General features: G+C 32.6%; 1 protein-coding gene across 4 annotated transcripts in view; it reads left to right on the forward strand.

The window, feature by feature from the left end:
- Positions 1 to 21,521, forward strand: part of LOC106650908 (neo-calmodulin-like) — a 68,352-nt gene that overhangs the window by 3,392 nt on the left and 43,439 nt on the right. For 2 of the 4 annotated variants that reach the window (XM_014369169.2, XM_014369171.2), the window contains exon 1: positions 12,577 to 12,658. The exons of the other annotated variants lie outside the window; for them this stretch is intronic. The gene's annotated coding sequence lies outside the window, so the exon portion shown is untranslated. Of the gene's footprint in view, positions 1 to 12,576; positions 12,659 to 21,521 lie in introns of those variants that run through there. 4 annotated transcript variants of the gene reach the window in all.

The raw sequence follows: 21,521 nt of genomic DNA on the forward strand, positions 1-21,521 counted from the left end.
AAAAACATTATCGGGATTTTCATCTAGCCCCTTTGCTTCTAAAATGGCGGATTTAGACCATGCAGCTGTATCAAACTTCATCAATTTTTTTCTCGACAACCGTAAGCTTGACGGAAAATTTTTATAGGACAAAAAGGGTTTGAAATCTTTCAGAGAATACGTGTGAATTTTTTCAGAATTTTTGAAAATATTTTCGATTTTTCAAAATTCGATTATTTTGCAAAATATTCAAAATTCATCCGAAAATTCTGAAAAAATTCACACTTATTCTTTGGACGATTACAAACACTTTTTGTTCAATAAATTTTTTTTCTAAAGTCAATAATGAGCGAGTACAAAATTCTTAAAGTATTTTTCTGATTGTATAGTTAAAAATACTTTACTCGCTCATTATTGACTTTAGAAAAAAAATTTATTGAACAAAAAGTGTTTGTAATCGTCCAAAGAATAAGTGTGAATTTTTTCAGAATTTTCGGATGAATTTTGAATATTTTGCAAAATAATCGAATTTTGAAAAATCGAAAATATTTTCAAAAATTCTGAAAAAATTCACACGTATTCTCTGAAAGATTTCAAACCCTTTTTGTCCTATAAAAATTTTCCGTCAAGCTTACGGTTGTTGAGAAAAAAATTGATGAAGTTTGATACAGCTGCATGGTCTAAATCCGCAATTTTAGAAGCAAAGGGGCTAGATGAAAATCCCGATAATGTTTTTCTCGAAGGTTTATAGCAAAATTGCACGACTTTTGGGGTTTCCAGAGCCCTCCGAGAGCAGGAAAAGGTTGAAAATCGACTTTTAAAAAAATTTTCGAATCGAAAAATCACGTTTTTTTTTCATTTGCATAATAACAATGATTTTGTTAATATTTTGCAAAAATAGTACCGGATTCTGAAAGAACACACCCAAAAACCCCTGGGTATAAGTTTTCAAGAAAAAGCATCAACTTTATCTATGGTTTTCAATTGATCAAACATTTATGCGCAAAATTGCAATTTTGGGCGTTAAAAGGTTAAATCGTCAAAAAAGCCTAGTTTCTCGCAAGCAGAGTTGAAAAATATCGTTTGCAACTAGTCCGCGAGGAAGTTGACTTGTTACAAAATATACTATTGTAACACCCGTCTATATAGTATATTTTGTAACAAGTGCGCGAAGCATTTGACTCATCCAAAAGTAGTTTTCACCCTAGCGTAGCGAGGTTAATGAAGTGTTGTTTTGCAACACTTTATTTAAATTTTATTTTAAATATCTTTAAGATCAAATTTTTAATTCTTTGTGCGCATAAAATTGCACCAAGTCATCTAAAACTGAATAAATAACAACAGGGAAGTCTTTTAATATTTTGATCAACATTAATCAAAAATAAAAATAGTATCTAAAGTAAAAACTCGATTGATTTATCTTAGAAACGTCATGTATAAGTTAAAAAAAACGAAATTATCGAAATTCCATGAAAATTATGCTTTCCGCAAACTGAAACATACTCAATTGTACTACATAGAATTATTAATGAGCTTTTGTATCCAAATTTCGGCTGCATATTTTTTACATAAAAATTATCGATAATACATGAAAAGTCATGAAAAAGTCAGAGAATCACTTAAGAGAAACTATTATAATTAAATGTGAATTTTCCTGGACTAGATATATAAATTAAAACGTGGGCTAATTTTTTCCAAGTTGTAATTAACTTTATCTTATAAAACGCGAATCCTGCAGTTTTTTAAATTTTCGTCTTCAAGATCATCAGATTAAATTGAATTTATGCCTTCATTTCTTATCTTGGCAGACAGTAATATTTTACATATAATATTCTTTTATGCTTCAGAAGCTAATTTGTAAGCTTATTTTTGACAAATCAATATTACATTATCTCATAAACTGTAACATATAGTAAATTGACTAAAAGAACCAACATGTGCATGTTAGCTTATGATATGTACAATCAAATTGCGAAAAAGAAAAATTCTCATTCCCTTGACACGTAACAATAATACACGATAAGAGAATGAACAGCTTTATATTATTGAATTCTTATAAATATGGGATGCGCTTTCATGATGACTAAAAAAATTAATATTTTTCTGATGAAAGAAAAAAATATTGTAAGCGCAGCTATTCTTTTAAGTTCACATAAATTCACTTTTTAAAATTTTTTTTTAAATAAGGTAAAATTTCAATTTTACAAGTTTTCTTATGGGCTTTATCAACTCATTTTTTTCACTTGTATTATAAAGTAAGACTGTTGATAATTAATTCGCGAACTAGCTAATCTGAACTAGTTGTTGAAGTATCCTTACCACTGCATGGCTCAAAATCTAACTTACAGCGCGCTTTTTTATGACAAACGGATAAATCATTTTTACTACACTTAGGTCTCGCCTTTAGTCACATTGTAAGCTACTAATTTCATAAAAAAGTAGAATTAATAAATGAGTTAGTACTTACGTAAATTGAAAAGTTTAATTGAAAATTTTTCTAAAAATTAAATTAATGAACGTTATCAAACCTTCCTTAAAGATAAAATATATACCCCCAAATTTTTATTTCGATCGGTAAATCTGCTTATCAGTTTTTATTGATGCAAAATGTTGTTTGAAAACTTTAGAATTGAAAGTTAAAAGACTAGATCAAAAATAATAAAATAGAGTTTTCATGTAATTGTTTCTGCTAATGACCCTGGAATTAAATTTTCGATCAATCGATTGTAAGTTTTTTTATGATTGATGAGAAGTCTTATTCGTTGTATCGTAAAAAGTAGCGGTTTAGAAAAAGTGCCACCCCCACGCAAACTTTCACTTGCCACTCACATAATTCGAGAAAAATGGTGAGAACTTTTACTAATTTTGGAAAAATTTAGAAAATATTTTTTGGTTTAAATCAAGTAAATATATCATAATTTTTTATGAATGTGTATTTGATCAATTCAAACTTGTCTATCATTACGTTAGATTTATCAAAAATCCAGCGTAGCTAACTAAGTGTTCGCCTCGTTCGTGGCTCTGAACTATAAGTGAAAAAAATCTGGGCTGATAATCGAATGCTGGTAGTTGATAAAATTCATACTTTTTTATATTATAATTTAGATGCGCAGTTCATTGCATTCATTTTATCTGCTTGTACACCAGAAAAAAAGTTTACGGCATGGTTATTGGTATATTTTTCTGCAGTCTTTGACTACCCTAAAGAAATACATTAGCACTCGCCATTATAACTGATTCTAAAGTCAGCCACTATGCTTTCGTTGCCCGAGCTACGCTAAGAGTATTTATTACATTTATTTACTGTAACTGGAAAAGTTTGTCGTATGTTGAATTGCTAGACCAAGGATATACCTGATAGAAGAAGTAGTTGAAATCCTCAGACAAATTTTTCGTTAGCAAAAGTGTGCCGTTCGAAAGCCTTTTAATTTCCTTTCAGGTGGTTTTTAGGCATACTCACTATTATGTTTGCTATACAATTTTCAAATAGAAGAATTACTGGTAAAGGATATAGCCAGGCGATGCAAGTGATCCATTGCGACATTATTAATCTAGTGTAGGAAATTATCCGCATCAAAATTGATCAATTTTTTAATGATAATCTTTATCACATACTTGAAGCATTTGAAGAGCATTATGCATAAATTACACGATAAATAGGTATGCCATTTTCGAAAATAATGACTTTAACTGCAACATATCGTGTCCATATAGTAAGGATCATTATATGGCGAGATGTATGCTAGGGCCTTCATGTTTATTCTACATGTCAACTGTACGTGATAATGGACGGCAAATTCCTATTCAGTGCTATTTGCTTTGCAACACAAATACTGGTGAATTTTATTTTATAATTCTCTGATCACTATGAATAAGTTATTTACAGAATTCCCTACTCCAGTTTTCTTCGTCTTACAAATTCAATGAACCTAATAGTAAGTAATTAACTATTATTTAGCATTTATACATAATAAAAAGTAATTTCTGCCGCGAGAATGTGTAAAATAACATCAAAGAAAACGTCTTGTATGCAAGCAAATCGGACAGAAGATAATTAATATTCATCGTCGTGTCTGCGTTACAAAGCCACTCTGCATTTTCGGTGTGCAATACTATAGCTTCAGTCCAGATATTCAAGAATTACGCGTACGGTGTATTTTGAGCAAATAATGCTCGAAGTTCGCAAACTGACTTGCTTTGGTTACATCCGACAGGGCAAGATATTGTGTATCAAGGATTTGCAATTGAGACCAATCAAATAGTTAATTAAACTGTTATCGGTTAAATTTATTCAATATATGTATATTATAAATGTTATTACACAAAAACCAAATAATCAAATCATCATTAGTTAAAAAACACAATTATACATTTTGTCTTGCCTTGATTTTAAAACATTATCAAAGCAAACCCAAAGCTTCGTGTATTTCTTTTAAAACTACAAAATAAAAAAGGTTTTCTTCTTAAAGTACATTTAATATATTTTTCATAATTAACTTATAAACTTGAGGTAAAATAAATAATTAACCCAAGATATTCTTGATTGAGTTTTTTATTTTTTTGAAATGTTTTTAAAGTTAGTTTTTATACTAATTAAATTGCTCCTTTAATAAAATGACTGTCGCTGATTAAAAAATTATAATTCACACAAAATATGTTTTAACGTGGAAAAAATGTACACGTTTTGTATGCAATTTTTTATCTAGAAGTGCTTCTCGGCTGTAGTATATTCCACACTATGTTTCTAGATACTAATGTGGCTATGTATATGTTACAATCTGTTATACCAGTCTTTTTTTCACATCGCGAGTAGCACCGATGCGAAAGTGCGTCATCTATATTCCCGGAAGACTCGACAGCTGAGCATCATTTACATAGAAATGCAGGACGTCGAGGTGGTTCAATATTTCTCCATAGCGCATAGATACTGCGGAAGGTACCTCACACATTAGAGGTCACTTGCATACACGGAGAGAAAGCCTATATAGTAAAAATTGCTATATTCTATAATAGAAAATCACCATAGTTTGACTCTGTGATACTTTTCCATTCTGAAGAAGCAATTTTTATTTTTCTAAATTTTCAACATCTCTAAAAAGCCTATTAAAAACAAAAATGCACAGTAATTATATTAGAACAAGTAACTTTCAGCACACAGCACCAAATTCAGTTTAAAATTCATTGACCGGTAGGTGTGTACTGAAAAATTCAAGGATGTTCAGACATCAGCTCGTGATAGAAGTAAGAATAAATAAATAAGAAGAATAAAACGTTCACTGTACGTACTAAATAAATTACGTTTAATCGGTATTTACAGCGATTTCTAATTCACGTGCTCTTGTACATTAACACGCACATGGCAATTGTTGTACGGCGAGCTCGTTACAGATCAATTTAGCGAAGCTTTCTCATTGAATATGTATAGAGGCCGACTTTAGGTATTAGCAGAGAATGCATTTCCCAACTATTACACAATTATATTGAGTACCCGTTGCGTTTGTGAGAATTGTTTATCTTTACATAATCAATGTTAAAGTGATATGCTCGAATGTTTTATTATTACAACAAATTGTCCAACCTCTCGAATGTGATCGACCATCTGAGTGTTGTTTGCGTCAATGCATAAGAAATCTATATATTAAACGTAGCTATGAGTCAGACTCCAGAGTGCTTCGGTGGGTCATATCCATGGAGATTACTCGATTGTCTCCGGTAGGCGAGTTTTGCACGTGTATGTGTGTTCGTGCATGTAAACAGCGTCACGTAGAGGGTGACATGTCTAGCACCCCACCAGGTACTTTATTACGCTCGATCGTAAGCACGTATCTTCGAGGTTTAATTAATGGCTTTCAAAACCAGACCATGTACGATAGTATGAAATATTGTTTAGCTTTATTAAGATTTTAAATGCATACACTATCAAATAATAATCCTACTTCGTACATTGAAATAGGAAGATATTTGTTTGCGCGAGTACTTTACTGAACTCGAGGATAGTAAAATTCTTCAAGAAATAAAAATATTGAAAAATGTCACACAAGTGTCCCTTTCCCAACATATTTATATCAACATTTTTACAAACGATATCTTCAATTTCAAAGATGCTATTATAAAGACTTGTAAAATAAATATTTTAGAAATATGATAGAAAAAAAGAATTATACAAATTAGATTGAGTATAATTTTAAATATTAACAACAGAATATGGTTGTAGCTGGACGTTTTAAGAAAAAGTATCACTGTACATTCGAATTAAAAAATATCTTCAATTTGCTTCAAGGCATAAATAAAAGTTTAAATAAAAAATTATCATCAAACTATGAAAAACAATGAATAATCTTATATCTTCGTCTGAACGGAGAAATGTATCTTTTTAAAATCGAAAAAATACTTTAACTTTTAACCTTAACATATATTCGATTAGAATGTTACATTTTTTAACAAATGTTTAATTATTTTAAGAATCTTACATTTTGTAACAAATATTACATTGCAGTGTTACTTTTTCCGAGAAAATTTATATCTTTTAGTAATTGTTAAATTATGGTAAGAATGTTACATTTCCTAGAAAATGTTATATTAATGCAAGAATGTGACCGTTTTCAAAATAAGTTCCTGTATTTTTTTTAATATAACTTTATGATGAAAATGTTACATTTCCGAACAAATTGTAGATACCCGTCAAAATTTTACTCTTTTAAAAATTATATAATATTTTTCCATAACATATTTTTCCAGAGGGTTATTCACTGGCATGACAATAAGTCTAATTGAATAACAAAAAAAGCAAAATGAGTTTAGATTTACCTATCATAACGCCAGTATAAGTATAGTATAAATCGCATTAAAATTAGAATTTAATAGATTAAAACTATCCCTGGCTGAATTTAACTTCATAAACGAGTATTTGATAACGTTAAAAGACATATAAAAAGTCAAAATATTATAGATTTATAAGGCATTAAAAATGTAAATTTAATTTAAGTAGCTTTCGTATAAATTAAATTTCAACATTTACAGAAATTTTCGTGAGCTCATCCTATAAAATTGAGTCCTATTGAACGGGTTCAGATGTATGTATCCAGAGTGAATTGACAATTTAATACCAATTAAATCGAAAATTTGTTCTTCCAATCTAAAAGCCTGCATTTTCCGCACAATTTATTTTTTCATTTAGACTTAAGTGACTCTATGACTTGGGGGGAAATTGATCTAAATTGTTTTCGTCTTATCACTGTACATGGGTAGAACATTCTTGCAACGTACTACTCAAGACGATCTATCATATTTTCCGTGCAAATTAATTCTTTCTAGAGTCAAGTTTCATGTCAATTTAGAGTAGCACAATTTTTTGCGTAAAGTGATGCTGAGAATAAAAGCAAATGGTAAATCTATTAAATGTGTTCTTTTCTTGATATAAGAAATTGCGATAATATTTTTATCGCAAAACGAAGCTACTCGGGGGTATTGTAGCTAACCTCTGATCGATAAGTTTTTTTTAACACTCAATTTACCAATACCCACAAGCAAACTTTCTAAAAGGAGAATGCTTACTTGAGCATGAAATTTATAAGAGTAATATTTCACAGGTGGTAAGGCGGCATTCTTGAGCTAATGAGTTTTGATGAAAAACATATTTAATAACATGAAATTAATAGACTGTAGAACGAAAATAATAGATGTATTAGTCGGATTATGCAAAATTTATATTATTTTGAATAAATTTGCGGTTTTTATGTATATATATCGTGTACGTTTACTCACATACGGGAGAGTCAAATTTTATAATTAGATCAAGAATATAAATTTATTTCTTGCATTAATTTTTATGTGACTCAATAAATTATTGTTCTTATATCATTTAAAAAAAAATTGTATAAGCTTTCAAATAAAATTAGCGTCTTCAGTGAACTGCGCTCCAACAAGCTATATTATGGTATATTGATTATATATCATTCTAGAAAAATTTAAAAATGTGAGCTTAATGCTACTCACACCATCTACGATTAATGAAACCATATTTATTTCGAAAACGTAATCAAGCCATCACTTTTTTAAACGTAGAAGATGTAGAAATGTACTTTGTAAAATTACCTATGCGACTTCCATACTTTACTTCTATCTGCATGTTACAATAACTAATTGAACTTCAATTGAAAATATTTTAAGTGTAACTTAAATGAAATGCGAGTGTATCTGTGTATTGGAGTATATTACTACAACCAATACACGGTAGAGGCGAAAAATATCGCCAAAGAGCCATCACAATCGCGCGGTCACCTCCCTAAAATACATACAGTATTTGCAATCGCTACACAGAATAGTGTCAAGAGATACATTAAGGAGGTACCTCCGCTCAAAATTTACCGAAGAGATTTGACTCAAACTTCGTACACTAATCCTTTTTAATGATACAAATGAACTTGCAAAATTGTATGCAAGTTCAGTACTTCGTTTAGAAGATATTCGTATTTCAATTTAACATTGAGTCGAATGAGAAAGTCAGTTACAAGAGAATATCTCAAAATTTACCGAAAAGATTCGAGTAAAATTTTATGTGTATCATAATTAACTACCAAAGAACGTACGGTTAAATTTTCGTAGACATTGGATACCTTTTTAATGCTCAATTAATTAATAATAATTTATTGACACTAATCTCGGGACATTTGACCAGAATTTCGCCGGCGGGAGCGGATGACATAACCTAACATTTTTGAATTTCTCAGCGAAACGCAAATATCTTATATTATTTATAACGAAGACTATAATGACCTATCATTGATAGAAATTCAAAATTAAATAAATAATGGGTTGTTTAATTTTATATCAATAATGTTTTATGCAATATAAACATTTTTTTTTATAAAATATGATTGAAAAATAACAAAATTTTACAAGTTTAATTATAAACTTCTTGAGATTAACGACACCAGCCGAGCAGTAAAAATATTGAGTTTTTCACAGTTGGTAGTTCTGCTCGGAGGTACCTCCTTAAGACAGTTCATGATCGTAGCAAGACCTTTGCATGCTATATTTGTCACAAGTTATATGTCCACAAGGATATCCTCAAATCTTATATTAGTACTTTACGATACAAGTGCTATAAGTAACACTTTACGGCACGGCGCAGTTTAGGACCCAAGCACCGAGTATCGTACTCAATTTTATAGCACTAAGCTAATTTCACATTTATGCCCCCTTTTCCGAGTCATGAGTCGCACTTTCTGGTACGGAAAAGTGGGGTTAGCACACGAGAGCAGCGAGTGTGATGATGGGAACGACGGGGTGACGTAAAGTGCGACTTATGTCACCAAAAAGCGTGTCATAAATGTGAACTAATGCCCCGCAGTGCTATAAAATTGCAGTACATGATGATATTGCATACGTATTCACAAATCGTATAGATACAATGGTGATCTCAAGAACTATATTAATTCATTACACGATAGCAGAAAGCCCTTTGAATGTGAGATTTGTCAAAAATCATCATACATGATTGCATCAAACTTTTCGAGTGTGATTATTGTCACAGATCATTTTCATCCAGAGGTAATTTCGATAAGCACATAAATGCAGTTTACGTTCGTATCAAACCTTTTGGATGTTAGACTTGTCACAAATCATTCGGACATCAGTCTCATCTCAAAAGGCATATCATAACAGTACATGATGGGAGCAAACCCTTTGATTTGAGAGTTGACATGAGTCACAAATTATTTACCGCAAGAATAACCTCAAATCTCACATAAATGCAGTACATGATCAAGAAAAAACTTTCGAATATAAGATTTATCACAAAGCATTTGGAGAAAAATATTACCTCAAAGTTCATATAGGGAATGTTCACATTCAAAGCAAACCTTAGAAGCGTGAAATTTGTCTGGAGGCATTGAACGCAATGAAGACTTCTGAAGTCACATGAATACGCTATATAATTTTAGAAAATCTTTCCCATAAATATTCTTAATTTTGTTATAGAACAATAAAATATTTCAAATTGTTATTCATTTTTTTGTGAGCTTATACACCAATTTTTCCCCTTATGCTATTTTTATGGTACAAACTGCAGTTTTGAGACAATCTACCTTTACTACATAAAAGTTACATCTTTGAGCTCTCAAGTACGAACAAAAAATGTTGCAATTGCACACTGTATCTAAAAATAGCTTATTTTTGCTATTTTAGCATTTTTGCACTGTCCGTAAGGTTCAGAGCAGAGTTTTTATGGTAGAGAACTCTAGGTCAAATCAAAATCTTCAGAAAGATGCTCTTGGAGGATTGAGTTTTGTAGAATTTTGATTGAAATTATTGAAAAGCTTGTATGCAAACAAATGTGATCAAAAGCAAAAAATGAGAACATTTATTGATGTTCTCGAGCACATATGGAATAATAGAACTGATATTAAGGTCAAATCCAAATTCTACAATACTCAATCCTGAATGTGCAAGAAACATTTACTCTGTTAACATGAAAACTTGCTTTTTTGCTGGAAAAGAATTTTTAACATATTTTTTGTTGACTTCATGGAATTTTAATTTTAATTTCGCGCCCTTGTGACGATCTCGTTATGTCATTCCAAATGTGTGTCGAATGAAAGCCCTTCGTCATACATATCCCAATATTACATCACGCAAGAGGCCAAGGTTTTTCAGGGCAATATGTATTTAGGTATACAATATGTAAAGCCACATTACTTCACGTATGAATATACATGGACTCGTGGAGTCTCGTGCAATGAAGTTTCGTGTCAGTGTCAGTTGTTTTGAATGAAAAGTAATGCTATATTTGAAACGCAACGCTTAACAAATTTTGAGCCTTCTTATCCTGTAAAATTTTCCAAACGTATAACAATTTCATTCTTTTTTAATCTGGCCCATTGTCGTTTCTTATATCTAACTCGTCAAATTCAAAAGTTGCGTAAATTAGGATGAATGAACGATTTATTTTTTTTTTAAAGAGTTAATACTCGTCTTAACTCATTAGCGCTGACATGAAATTTTCTGAACATTTGCGGGTGAAATATCTTCAATTCTGCTAATGCTTCTTTCCAAAGAGTTTTTGGTAACTAACAAAAATCGATAATGCGGCAAAAATTGTTTATAGTAACATGTTTGGATCTTATTTTTTTTCAAAACCCCGCTAATTAAATGAGCATTTGAGAATTAACACAAAATTTATTTTTCGAGATTATTGAAATGTTATCAAAAAATTCACGAGCGAAAATAAATTTTTCGCAATATGCGTGATATAATAACTTAACGTTTTAAATTAACATTTACAATTATTAAATTAATAAATAGCACAAATCTAATGATTTACTTATCTTTGCAGGTGAGTTTTTGACTTTTTAATTTGTGCACAGTAGAATTACTGCTGTAGGTAAGTAAGGAATTAATGTCCCTTTATACTAACACTTTTTTCGTTGATAAAACAGTTCCCGCTTCTTTCGATGATGGAGCTTGCGCAAGCTCCCACTATTTAATACCGACGAAAGCTTACCAAGAGGCAGAGCGTTATCTAACGTAGTTATAAAAATTCGAGTATGAATTAAACGTTTTTTATATGATAAAGTATTTTGGGTACATTTTACAAAATGGCTTTTCGGAAAATCCCTTTGAAAACGAGTGATACTGGATTTAATATTACTAAATATAAGTGAAGTATTTTTATATTAAGATTCAATATTGTCAAACTAATCAACCAATGATAACGGTTTTTTTTACCAGTTATGAGTGCTTTTCACAAAAAATACTAAAAAATAATATCGGCACAGGATAACCAATTTGTGTTTTCTCTGATTTCCTTCACCTTTAAGTTGATCGCTCTCGAATTATCATTCAAACCTTGTTTAATAATTTTCCTACTCTTACCTTTTATCCATCTTATTATTTTTATTTTCAAGTACAGATATAAGTTATCGGTAGAAACAGTGAAGTATTTACTGTTTAAACGGATATAAAAATTATACTCTTAATGTGTTCTAAAATTCTAGTCTGAGTGATAAAAATGGCGAGAGTTGAAATGTAACAATTTTAGGTAAGTATCATTTCTTGTTTTTAAGTAAATTTAATTTTTATGAAAAGAATTTCCTATTGACTCTAATCCAAAAAAACTAAAATTCACGATTTCATGTATCCTGTATATTTAAACACAAACGAGTAGGAACTTTTTGTACGACACTTTGAGAGTTCGAATTGTGTCAAGTTGTACAAGTGAATAATTCACGAATGGAAAAATTTGACGCACGTGAAAAATATACCGTTATAATGAATAAATCATCATCACGATGTCAGCGCAATCAAAAGTGTTTAAATTACCATTTGGCTCAATAAAGGGAGAAAAGCTTTGAATCTAACGTTGAATGAGCGGCAGCTCGTCTCTCAAATGTTACATAGCGTGCGTGCTATAAATCGCGCGAGACTAGGATCTAAGAGGCGCCAAAACGTCGCTCTTTTTTGAGTCCTCGCTCAGGAACATCGAGAGAGAGAGAGAGAGAGAGAGAGAGAGAGAGAGAGAGAGAGTACACGTGTGTTGGTGTACAAGTTTATACACGAGCAAAAGCTTGTGTGCACGAAAGAGGCGGGGTGGCACATGCGCGCGGCTCCAGCCTGCGCGTGCTTGTGGCCTGCGCCTCGGGGGTCGCCAGTCACGGCCCATCTGCCCAGCGCTCAGCACGTAAGTGTCTCAACTCCAACAACCATCACCACATGCAACTGCAACCAAAAATAAATAAAAACCAACAACAAAACCATCGAAACCCGCTTGGCTGTTCAAACAAAATATCTAAAATAAAATTAACGTTACGCTGCACGCAACTGCACGCATCATCAAATTACTTCATCATCATGAGATAGGATCGGTTAGTTGGACACTCGGCGGCGAGACAACGAAAACCGGATGCGCTGTGTGCCAATTTTTTTTGCGTTCCATTACCTTGGGCGTCGTGTCTGGCGGGATCTAATTGTTCTTCTCGAGTCGCGCGTGTACTGGTGCCTAATATAAGTGCCACCAGCGCCCCAAAAATGGCGCGACTAACGCAGATTTGGCATTCCGGGCGAGCGGGCGCTGCCCGCCTCCGCCCTTTGCTCTCTCTCTCTCTCTCTCTCTTTCCATCGTTCTCTCACTCCCTCTTCAAGTGACAGTGCAATGATCCTTTCTATACATACATTGTATAACGTGCTCCTACATATCTATGTAAATGAACGAGCGCCTACGGTACGCGTGTGTAATCGTTATCTGTGTAACGTATACCCGTATGTATACAACATCATGATGCCTTTGAGTGTGAATATAGACGATTCAAACAAACGTGCTTATCGTGAAGGACGATGTATAAATTTTTTGATTTAGTGAGTCTGGGCAATGTCACTCGTGGGAACTGTCAACAGAGCCGTTATGCAATATTTCACGTGATTTGATTCTCAGACGTGTTATCATACGTTACCTGCAATTACTTTCAACTGCTTCTTTTTTTTACTTTTTTTTAAAGCTCGATAAAATACTGTGACATTTTTTGAACTTTGAAAAAATTAATTTACTCTTAAATGTTCTTTAAGGTTAACATACATTATACAGTTGTACATAGAAACAACAACAAATCGATGTAAATTGTAGTGTTTGATAATTATGCACTTGTGGCATGAGTCAAGGAAAGTGTACTCTTTTATCGCGCAGCTCATAATCGCGTTAAACGATTTGCAACAGATGTATTATAAAACAGTTTATGATAATAATTAACGAAAATCAATTTGTGTTAGAAAAATATGATAATTTTAAAACCGTATCTTCATTAGGAATCACAGCGTTTAAAAGGGGCAATTTAATTCGAGATCGTTATCGATAATGGTTCAATTAGTATTCCCGAAAATAATTATATTGCACACCGATAAGAGATTCGTTTTATTTTTTTTCAAGCTACAAAATATGAATTAATGAATGTAAATTCAACGATTTTGGTTCATCATCATCAGCCATGTATGCTTATATGTATCTTTACACAAATGAAATGTACACGAGCTTCTTTAAACAATAAAAAATGCATGCGATGAATAATGGTGTTTCTACAGTGTTATTCACAAATAGCCGCATATGTATGAAAAGCTTGGATCAATGTGCAGCGAATAATGAAAACACATCACATGCATGTATGCATTACGTAGATTGTCCTACTTTTTTTTTTCAAGTGAAAAACACTAACGTTACTCTTGGAATTTTTATCGACAAAAAACTCTTGCAATCGCCAAGTGTAAAAGTGAATTTAAAATAGTTTACTTGAATTAATATAAAATGATTTAAATATTTATTTCACTGGAAAATAATTAATCGCATTTACCGCATATTCGAAGAATCGAAATTATTGTCAAGGCAGTACTGTAGGGGGTCCTTATGTGTTCTTCATTGTGAAGCCGCTAGACGACTCACTGACCTCTTCTACTTATAGGTGCCGTGAGTAAATGTATTTATGTGTTTGAGTGTCCAAAGTAAGGGGAACAATACAACTCGAGAGAAATTAACAGTTATATTGTGGGTGGTCTTGTTCAGTCGAACCTTGAACTTTCCGCTGTAAAACATTCGAAAGTTGTAATACCACAACGAATTTCGAGCAGGGTGAACTTATTTCCATATTTTTCATGAAGCTCGTTATTCGTGGAAAAATTATTTATGTATTGACAGTAAAATTTACCCTCTTTACGTTTATATAGTTATCTCTCCGTAACAATAAATTAATATTAATTAAATTTTTATGATAATTGTATAATAATGGTCAAACAATATAAAAAAAAGTTGAGACAATTTTTATTTCCAATTGAGTGGCATGTCATTCAATTATATTTTTCGGGTAACTGTGAAAATGATTATTATTGTGGCATCTATTGCTTACAACAAAAAAGTTAAATATCTACAAGTGATATCAGTACTGCGAATACTCCTCTTTTGAATCACGTTGAAGTATCAACAGTAATGCATATGAACGTTGTCGGTTAAATTGAATAAATGGAATGCTGATTGATGATTGCTTCTAACAGTTCATTCATTTGCAACGTTAGTATGATATATTCATTTATATTTTGTGTTTTAGAGTGTTGTAGATTTTTAATAAATTATTTAATAATCTATTTCATTCATGTAAAAATTTTGATAACGGTTTGGTTTTTTAATATAAATAAGTGTAAGAAGATAAAACGGTATATGTATACGCATGCCACATAATAGGCGAAAAAGTCTTTATGATAAATGGAGTCTTTAATATTCTATTCAAACTTCACGAGACAAACACCATTGGAAACTTTTCAATCGCTTTTGCAGGATATTACTTTTTTTTACATGAAATACTCGGTAAATAGTATACTTTACTCAGCGTATGTGCACGTGTTTAGCATGTTACATGAAATAATTTAAATGAAACTTCTGACTTTGGTGCAGATGATATATAATTAAATTTCATTTTTTTATTTAGCTATTGGAATTGACATTCAATTTTGTGCATAAAAAGATGTGTGAAAAATTTAACGGTCTTTTATATCCCATGGTTTGCCTTCCTGTTAGAATCTTGTGAAAATATTGACGAACGCGATAAAAAATTATAGGAATATAAATTAAAGAATAATCCTTTAACTCAATTTTACTGTAGGCGGATTTTAAACGTAGATAAATAGTGGAGCCAAATTAAAATTCCGTTGAAGAATAAATACTCGTTAAACTCCTTTGAACCCGTTGGAAAATTAAGTATCACGAATATCACAGCGTATGCGAAAATGATCATCGATCAGACATTGAAAGAGCTTTCACGATGCGTTCTTTTTTGCGGGAAAAACGTTCAGAGTTGAAAAGCATACCAAGTCTAGAGCAGTCACTCTATTGGGGCAACATCGAATATTCTGTTTGGCGTTTTACACGTATGAGTCTCGTGTAGGCATTTATGCATTTCTCGCTAGCCAGCGCAGTAATTAGCAATGCAATACGCGGGCAAATCGTGTACAACGTGCTGCTCTTATGAATTAGTCGGCAATGTAGTCTTCAATCATTTCATTGATGCTCGAAGTGTTATTTTAATTGAGGAGATACCGTAGCCAAGTTAAATTGATTATTTTCTAACACATTTGATGAGATTCCCATTAAATATTCTACTAAAAAATACGCAGGTGTCTTAATTCAGTAGTAATTTTTAATACCCCCGTAATTTTTTGGAAAAACATATCGCAGAAAACCCGTTTAAAAATGTTCATTATGTCCTGGCTTTAGTACTTTCAAAGTATCGAGTTTAGATCCATTTTTCGCTTGATCGATCTTTCACAATTAAATTATTTATTAAGTGAATCAAAATACGAAAGAATAATTTTTAATTTTACTTCTACTTATTTGATGTACATACAAATATACGGTGAAAGTTATTCGGTTTTATACAGTCTTAAAAACTATTAGATAAAGGGAGATAAAGAAAGCTATTGTTTCGCAGTTTATAGACACTAATTTTTCACAATGTTATATCACTTTTTCACGTAAAATTTTAATAAGTGTTTTTGAAGTTGCAGATTCAAGGGTATAAAATTCATTTCTCATGAACAAAATATAAAAGTATAGTCGTCAGACAGAGAGATAAAATTACTATGCCAGAAGATTATTAAATTTCAAATAAAAATTAAAAATTAAGATTTTTGTTTTTAAAATTGTAAAATTTCTCGTAAAAAAATTAACAAGCTTGTTTATTTATTCAATGCATCATGAAAAATATGTCTGACCAAAACTGATTTTTACCACTTTTTAGGTGATATTAATGAATAAAAAGAGGTTGAAGTGAATTGATACATTTTCTAGAAATTTAAAAATTTCATTTAAATTAATTTTTTTTTTATTTTTAATATTTGTTTTTGTATTTTTGACGGAAACTTTTACTTATCAGAGGTTTTAACTGATTTTCTTTTTTCTTTTTATTTTAAATTTTGTACCTACAATTTTTAAAGTAAAAACTAAGGTAAATTAAAGGTTCTAGGCCTTGTTTCTTTTTTTATATTTTTCATTCAATTCAACATTATCTTGCGCAAATAAAAAAATGTTTTCACAGAATAACAAGAAAGGATAAAACGATACAAGCTTGTAGAGATTACTTAGATTTTAAAATTACTCGGTTGTTTCTTCGTTCTCAGAAGTATGAGATGTCATGTTTTACTTTTAGATTTTGTGTAATCATAAATGTTCGTTAAAATTAAATGAAAAAATGAAATTTTTGTGTTTATTCTTGATGTGATATCATTCAAATCAACTCTAATTTTAATAGTAGAATGTTGAAATTGTTTCACAGGGAATTAGGAGTCTCTAATACAATCTCTAATGGCTAGTGTAATTCAATAACATTCGCGTTGCCTTTAATCTAAAACTTTGATAACTCTCAGTATATTAGTAGTAACTTTCCGCAAAAATGTTCAGGTCACATTTAAGCAAATGGAACTTAATTAACTGACTTGGACTTTCTCGAAGGCAACATTTCGGATGACATTGCGTCTCAATTTGTGCATTACGCGTACTAAATGCGTAAGTCACTTTAACGCGGCGATAAATTAAGAATTTATGACGATGATTTTGCGTAATTCTTGCTTAAAAGTATCAAGTATTAACGACTTCTGGACCCATTCATATGCGCCCAATAACCTTATATTCATCACAGCGGTGACTAGTGTAATAACGCTCGCGCATATAAAACGCACATCGGTGCCGACGGGAAAAAAACGATTTTAACATAATTTAGTGTGAGAAGGAAAAGAGATAGAGCGAGGAAACGCTTGCTCGCCTGCACAAAATATCGAGAGCTCCTTGTCATTCGCGTGTAACATCGTTACACCGAGGGCAAAGTGTCGTTTTTGCTATCACCAGCACCACTGCGCCTCGCAATCGTCGAGCCCGTTATGTACACACGAATCGTAGAAATATTAGCGAAAGATTCGAGCCAAGTCTTGGCAAGCTTTTCGATGCTCGTTCTATATGTAGGTAAGTTACTTTCGCATGGACGATTTTATTTTTATTTATTTATTTATCTTTTACTTTTTTTCTCGAAATTTCGAAAGTCGCCAATGGATTTTTCCGAGGCGCACTTCTTGCGATTCGACTTCGTCAATATTTAAAGCTCGATGTGGCTTCGGTACACGTGGGCGAGTAGTGAAGTTCCGATAAAACGTTCGAACATAGTTCGATTTAAACTTCACTTATAGTACGATTCTGCAGATTCAATGATGTTCGCAATGTCTTTTATTCATCAGTTATTGAATCCTTTTGAAAATATTTCTTGAATCAAGGCTCATTTCAATACACTTGGCTCCAACTTTGCGTTTTCCTAAAACGTAACTTTGCTCCTTACATCACAAACTCAATAAGTCCGTACTTTGAGCAGTTTAAAGTAGAAACGTTATGTCATAAACTTGAAGCACAAATTACTCGCGCTCGTACACAAAATACATAATGTAAACACACATACACACGAGCGGGCTTGCTCTTATGGCAGGGTTGTTATACATGCATGCCTGTACATAGCGATTACTCTTTCGATTAAAAGAGAATAAAAAAAAGATATATGACAATAATCACTCAGAGCTGCAGAAAATTTGCCTCGGCAATCGCGAGCAATCTTTACTCGTGCGTATTATATATCGCGAAAACATTTCGTTCAACCTGAGTTGCATCGACGCCTGGCTCTCAACGTGTGCAGCGGCGCACATATGCACACACACTCTCAGCAGCAGCAGCACTACCACCCGCTAGTGATGGTAGATGTTATACTGTACGCGTAGTGGTACGTGCATACATCGCGTCGTGAGGCACGTGCTGCTGTGGGTGTGGGCCAGAGCCCTAGCTACGTTCTAGTTCGATATTCGTAAGTAGGACGTGAACCTGCAACTCTCTCTCTCTCTCTCTCTCTTGCTCGCTCCCTCTTTCTCTTTCCATCTTTCGTAGCTGTATAACTCTTGCTTGGGCGCGTGTATGTGCGAGAAGGCACACACGTATGCAGATTTACACATAGGATTTGTATAAGAAAGACGAAACGCCTGTCCGACCAATCCGCTATTTATCCTGAGAAATTTCTACCGAAACACTTTTCGCTTTCTTTCTCTCTCTTGGCTATTTTTACTTTCAACGCGGCTGCCGCTCCGTTCAAATCCTATTTATTCGCCAGCTCTATTTACTTTTATCGAAAATCGAAATTTTTTGATTATTATACTCGATTGTTAAACTCAATGTGGAAAACGACGGTGATTTTTCAACGAACAAAATTTAATTTTCTGAATAATTTTTGAAGCAAAGTCCATTATGCTCGAATAAACGATTTTCGCTTGGCGTCGAGCAAAGTGACCCTAATTAATATTAATAACCTTAATATGAAAAATAAAAAAGTAAAAACTTTACATCTCGAATCCAACGCCGAACAAAGATAATGTTTGAATGCACAATTAATACCAAAACGCGACTTTGATTATTCGAAAAATCGGGACGGATATTTTATTTGTATAATTTTCACAATCTGAAATCTTGCATATATTTAATCGCGGTTTTATGAGAAAGCTGACGAGCTGCGCTTTAAACGAATTCAACCAATGAATGCACATGAAGCATTCGTGACAAGGGGGTGGTCGCGTATACGTGCATTATATTGTGTTGCGTTATTCAAAGTTATAAGAAATTTAATTCGAGCACGAGCCCAGGGCGTTACTTCTAGTAATATACGTATATGGCGCTCTCGTTGCGTTATGATTCTTTTATCACACATATAGAAACTTTAGAAAGTCGCCGGGAATACGTTCTTGCGCCAGTATGAAAAAAAAACTGCAATGATTTTTAAACACGTAAGCAAAAAATTTATCGAATCATGCCCGAGCTTTTGTCAAGGAAATGTATTCAAATATGCAAGTGCGCGCCACTAATACATTATGTAATCGCGTACTGTATACAACCGGCTCCTGTGCGCTCACGAGCTTAATGCTTATAAATCCATGCACTTTTTTCTATTTAGAAACTATAAAACAACCTTGGCACGGAATACATATATACTTGAATAAACGCACTAGCGCATGCACATGCCACTCGATAGATTTTAACGAACGAAAAGTTTTTAATCATAATCGCAATAAAGAGTGGAACAAAGGAAAGAAGGCGAAAAAGAATTCGAACCGACGCGCGCGCGCGCATGTATATCATGGCGTTAACGAAAGTTAAATATACGAGAAACTTTGCGCACAAATTGAAGTGAAAAGTGTGCCTCGATGATACTCCAAGCGTTCTATATACATGACATACACACGTACATAACGCCTCGTTCAAAGATACGAATCTCTCCTTTTCTCTCTCTCTCTCTCTTTCCTTCCCCTCTCGCTCTCTATTCGTTAATGATTCGAGTACTCGACGATATGTATATATATAAGACTCTTTGCTCGCGGACATCTCGCGAAAATAACAAAAATAGGAATTTCAAATCGTGTACAAAAGTATATCGTAAGCGGATAAAACTTTTTTTTTGTTCGCGTTCGTGTTTAGCGCAAAGTTTAAAATTTCAGCTCCCCAGAGATTAAGCAAGTGTCGTCGCGCGAGTGAATTCCTCGTATTATTGCTCCAGCATCATGCAGCAGCAACCAAACGTAAGCTCTTCGTGATAAACTAGAGGCAACCTAATGGATTGCAATATATTGCCGACAATTTCACCGGATAATTTACCTTCTCATTCGTGTCTCCCTCTTCAGTACGTACGGTCGCTTTGACAGTCATTATTATTATGATTGTTGCTCGCTGATATAGTTGTAATTATGCTTGCTCACGTTTCAACCTTAGCTTTACATTACGTCAACCCCTTTTTTCACCTTATTTTTCACATATGAACTGGAATTTGCAAGGATAAAAATGATGTAAAAGTGAGAATATTTCAGTTGAAAATCAAATTTCAAAATCTCCCGGGAATTTGATATTCAGTGAAACTTGCAGTTTCGAGCATTCACGCGTAAAGTTTCACCTGAGAGAAAACTTAATTTTCCCTACGTATCTACGATTTGGAGGGCGGCGATCGCACCCAAGTAAAGCTTTCGTTAGAACTTGCTTGTTAATTGGATCAATACACTGAATACTGTAAAATTACACGTACATTTAAATAACAAGTTTGTAATGTAGATTCGATATTAATGATTGTGACTTGTGATAAATTGAAAATATTCCTCAAAAAGTTGTTAAAGTTATTGGTAAAAACTTCACGCGAAATTCTTTACAAATTTTCTGAATAATTTCATGCGAATAGCGCTAATCATCTTTCTTTCATTTTTTTTTACATTTTGAAGTAGTTAACGAAGTAGTCGAAAGAAGTTTCCCAACGTCACAGAACTTGGTAATTTTCAATTTCGCGTAATTTTATGCCCATTAATAATTAAAATATTTCGAAGCCACTCAAATCGGGATAAGGGGTAGAAATATTGTTGTTAAACAATATCGCAAAAAGTTTTCATTAAATTGCCAATATAATTTGCTCTTGAGACTCGGGAATTCTTCTGGAAATGTGAGCCGGGGTTCTTCT

This window comes from Trichogramma pretiosum, unplaced genomic scaffold (assembly GCF_000599845.2).
Source record: "Trichogramma pretiosum strain Unisexual culture from Peru unplaced genomic scaffold, Tpre_2.0 scaffold19, whole genome shotgun sequence".
Taxonomy (NCBI): Eukaryota; Metazoa; Arthropoda; class Insecta; order Hymenoptera; family Trichogrammatidae; genus Trichogramma; species Trichogramma pretiosum.